This window comes from Haplochromis burtoni, unplaced genomic scaffold (assembly GCF_018398535.1).
Source record: "Haplochromis burtoni strain Fernald_Lab_line unplaced genomic scaffold, NCSU_Asbu1 Contig_3642, whole genome shotgun sequence".
NCBI lineage: Eukaryota > Metazoa > Chordata > Actinopteri > Cichliformes > Cichlidae > Haplochromis > Haplochromis burtoni.
Genome location: NW_024586003.1, coordinates 501 through 5038, shown reverse-complemented (window position 1 = coordinate 5038; position 4538 = coordinate 501). Strand labels below are relative to the sequence as shown.

General features: G+C 36.2%; 1 long non-coding RNA gene across 2 annotated transcripts; it reads right to left on the bottom strand.

Annotated features, from left to right (window-relative positions):
- Positions 1 to 6: 6 nt before the first annotated feature.
- Positions 7 to 4207, bottom strand: LOC121813932. Of its 2 annotated transcripts, XR_006053970.1 has the most exons (4): positions 4034 to 4206; positions 3569 to 3886; positions 2151 to 3483; positions 7 to 2047 (listed from the first exon to the last, which is right to left on the bottom strand). It is a non-coding gene; the product is annotated as an uncharacterized LOC121813932 (long non-coding RNA). The 2 variants fall into 2 exon arrangements; XR_006053968.1 differs by having other exon boundaries at positions 2151 to 3886; positions 4034 to 4207.
- Positions 4208 to 4538: the final 331 nt, after the last annotated feature.

Here is a 4538-nt window from a genome sequence, read left to right as displayed (position 1 = left end):
ACAATATGTTCTATTTCACCTGCAACCAGTTAGTGCCAATATTTTTTATGTCATGGAAATAACATCACCATCAGATATTACCTGTAGATGTAGAAATTGTCACCAGAGAGCGCTGTTCAGATCTTTATATTCCAAACTGTAGAGCGATTCATCCAGTGTGTCTTTTCTTTTGCACACTTTGTTTCCTGTTCAGTTTTTCTCAGAACTGTTTTCTTGTCAGCTGACAGCTTGAACTGAGCCTCTCAACGTAATGACCACAAAACATCCTCTAAAAAACAGAATGTATTTGGCGCAATGCAGAAAAACACAGAGCTAACTTAAACAGGTATTATCACGAACCTCCAATTCTGAACATCCGAAATATTCATCTTAGATACACAAAGGGTTAAGGCCCTTTTTAAAATCACACTTGTTTCAGTTAGTGCTAACCAAAGTATCAATTTAGTTACATATCGTGTCATAACATATAATCAACTGTCACCATCTGCTGGCTTTTTAAAAGCATTACATGTGGTTCCACTATGTGTTCTGCATTTATGCATTTAACTTTGTTAAAAAAACACAACTTGCTAATCAAATCTTGTTTGGCATTATGCATGTTAATATGCATGTTGGTCAAACTCATTTTAAACTATACTTTTCTAAAAAAGCACAGGCACCACTGCTATCCCTGCTATCCTCAGATCTTACTTTGGTCCAAGAGATTATTGTTTTATTTTTTTATTAATATGGTGCAAGTCAACATCAACAAGTCTCTTCTGAACACAGCTCTGTACTTATATATGCCAATCTCTAGAGATTGTTTTTCCTGCACCAGTCCTCTTAGTGTTCCACATCCTTCCTGTAGCCAGTCTCATCAATGTTTGTGATGCAACCAACAACAGCTGTGTTGTCCGCAAACTTTACAATATGACAGCCTGGTTGAGCAGTCATATGTAAGCAGCGTGAACAGGAGGGGACTTAGCACACAGCCCTGAGGGGAGCCAGTGCTGAGGACTATGGAAGATGAGGAGACATTGTGGATCCTCATAGACATATACATATTCATATACATATTCCATCAACAACAATTAGGCTTTGTTTCTATTCAATAAACCAGCTAAGAAACTAAAAACTAATTTTCACTGATATTCTCCACTGAAAAGATTAAAAGGTTTGGAATCATTTTTCTTAATTCTGAAAACAACCACCTGTTGTTCTCTCAAAGCTCCAAGTGGATTCTGTTCGGTTCATCCATTATTGCCATAACATGGATATTTATTCACTTCACCAGTTGTAGGTTGTATTTTGGTAGCATTTGTGTATGTGCATGTCATTCTGTCTGCAATCACGATAACTTAAAATGTGTTGAATTAATTTGTTAAAACTTGTATTAGTGTAAAGTTGGGTCATGTTAAAAACGCCATTAAATTTTCTCTTACATCCAGCAAGGCCATCAAGTCCACTTAATGTTTTGTTTTTCACAAAGAGACAAAAAGCCCTATAACTTTGATGATTTCTGGTGGTATGCATTGTGAACATATAGAAAGTACCTCTTTCCTGGAAACACTGATCTAAAGGTGAAAGTGATAAAAATGTTTGAGGTATTTTAAACCATGTTCATTGTTGCCATTGTCTGTACTGAAAAATATACTGACATATCATCAAAGATATGTGGGGATTGTAAATATAGTGTATTATTTTATTATGACTTTGTTATGTACCTTTCAGTAACTGTTATAGCCATTTAAATATATTAATATACAATGTTCCTGCACTGAAAACTTTTTAAAAATGCTCCTTCTGTCTCTGAAACAGCATGTTCATGTCCTTTCTCTAGTCCTTGAATCCAACATTTCTTTGCAACAGTAGCCCTGCTGTCCTCATTCTGGTGGGGTTCCCCTGCAGTTTCAGCTTTCAAGTTGAAAAACATCCATGTCTCTGTGTAACTGGAAGACTGATCAGCTCAGTAGTGGCCATAGATTAAATTCAGCCTCTCCATATACTGACCACTCTGTTTGTCGTTTTTACAGTGAGCAGTGCCACCCTGTGGTTGAGAGAACGCTGCCTATGAAGACCAAAAAGGTGCAAATAAGAATTGGTGGTGAAACTAGGAAAGAAAATAAGGCAGAGACATGTGAGAGTGTCAAAGATGACAAAGATCTCCTGACCTGGTCTCCTGAATTAGGTGGAAACTGATCCTGGACTGGATCCTGATTCAGTGCCCTCCTCCTCATTTTTCTGCAGAGTAAAAGCAGTGACCAATAATGACCACATTTTAGTTATATCCACCTGTTTCGTGTCCATTATCACATGAGAGTTGGTTAGTAAATTGTAACAAACTCGAAATCTTATAGTGACCACAGGAAATGCAAAATGTCTATCACTGTGAGAAAACCCAGACAATGAAGGCAGTCACTATTTGTAGCTATATTTTTTTAACATGTTAGATAATGAACTGAATTATATATTGAATTGTATTAAAACATAATTTGGAAACAACACGAACTGAAAAATCATACCAATAGAAAACATGAAAACTGTCCTTGGAAGCCTTCCTTTTTTGTATTGTAACACTTTGTAATACAGCTCACTTTGATATATATATAAGTACAATACTGTAACTATATACTGTTACACTCTTGTGCTTGCTAACGCGCTGTAACTTACCACAAGTTAAACATAAAAATACCAGGCTATACCTGGTAAATGTTTGTGTTTAGTTACACCTATGATCCAGTTATCCTCGAGTTATGAATTCAGCATTACAATTTTGTTGTCCTTCTTATTGCTCGATCCTGTGTTGTTGTTGGATTGGTTACCTGTGTACCACACCATGATTACAGTACTGAAACATAAAAACTAATACCCAGACTCATGGATTGTTCTTTTTTCTTTGTTCTCCAAAAGCTTTTAAGTATGATGAGCCTCTGCAGACTGGACTCTTTTCTAGTTAAAAAAAAGGAACATAGAGGTTGTGGTTGGATAGAAAATGGCCCTTGACTCAACTTTGACTCTAACCACAAACACGTCCTCACTACTGACATTTCCTCTTTTCATCCTCTACTGCATAGAAAAATAAGTCAAGCTAAAGCACTCAGGGCTGATTCACCTCTTTTAATTTAGATTAGATTTGTGGTGTTTGCAGAAATAGTGAACACACAAAAATTCACAACACGCTGCATTTAGATGCTTCAAATCCTCAACATGTACGTAAAATTAACTGCTCGGTCAACTAAAAAATAATCATTGGTAATTTGAGATGAACTAACTCTTTCAATGCAGGCATACACAATAAAATTGTTGTTTAATAATGAAATCCGTCTTACAAGCACTTCTGCAACAGTTCTGCATCAGCATAACAAAGAGCAACATTCGTGCATGCATCATGAAGTTATAAAAGTTGTACTCACCTGTAGAGGAAGACAGCTAGTGTGATACCACACAGAAGGAATCCAATTGCAGGTGGGAGTATGTATAGAAAATATTGTGATGAAATTGATTCTGTATAAAATCAGCAGAGAATTCATTTAAATGGCTTATTTGACCTTTACTAGAAGTGATTCATCTGCCTTTTTTCGCTACCCACCTTTGGGACTATCAGACAAAGTTAAATTCCATGTAATGATGTTTACACCACGTTTGCCTGTTATGCTACATTTATAAATTCCTTCATCTTCGGGCTGAGCACTACAAATAATTAGCTTTGTAGGGAGCTCATGATTTATTTTCAGTCTATGCAATGAGAAATTTGAATAGGTGCGATTCAGCTCAATGGAATAATGAAAAACAGATCTGTTGTTGGTCCAGGAGATTTGCGTTGTATTTGTCTTGGATATGTTGCAAGTCAGCGTCACTGAGTCTCCTCTGGACACCATCATAGCTCTGTTTTCGTCTTGAAGCATTACTGAAGTTTAGAGGGAAAAATATCTTAATATAAAATGTGGATATCTCTAACAGTGTATGAAGTTTAACGGCGACAATAAGTCAATATAAATATATATCGGTATCTAATCTAGAAAAAAAAAATCTTAAACACAAATGTAGTCTTTACCTGCAGAGACATGCCACATCACTAAAAGCTCGATGAAGAGCAGTGCTGCTTGGTTTAGTTTGAACATCATGATCATCAGACAGAGAGAGAAACAGACCTGAACTTCCTGTCAGCTTTATTTGTGTCTGAGGAGGAGCCACAAAAGGGAAGTGGCAAGTTGCTTTATTTCTGAATTCTGAACTAATGTATGTGAATGTGTAAATAATAATTAAATAATATAACATGTCAATGTTATACAATGACTTTAAAATTAGAAGGTTGATTCAAAGTTTAAAGGTTGATTTAAAAATATATAATCTCACCACTAGGTGTCAGTAGATTGCCGTTTGCAGTCAAATGAACTGTGTGTTGTTTCGTTCGCTACCGACACATCACTAGTCCATTGCACTAGAAAGTACACTAAAAGCAAAGGAAGCTATTTCACTTACCTGTTATGTTCAGTGTGTGTGTGTGTGTGTGTGTGTGCGCGCACTGGAATTAACGTGTTACTACTTTTAGGAAGAGA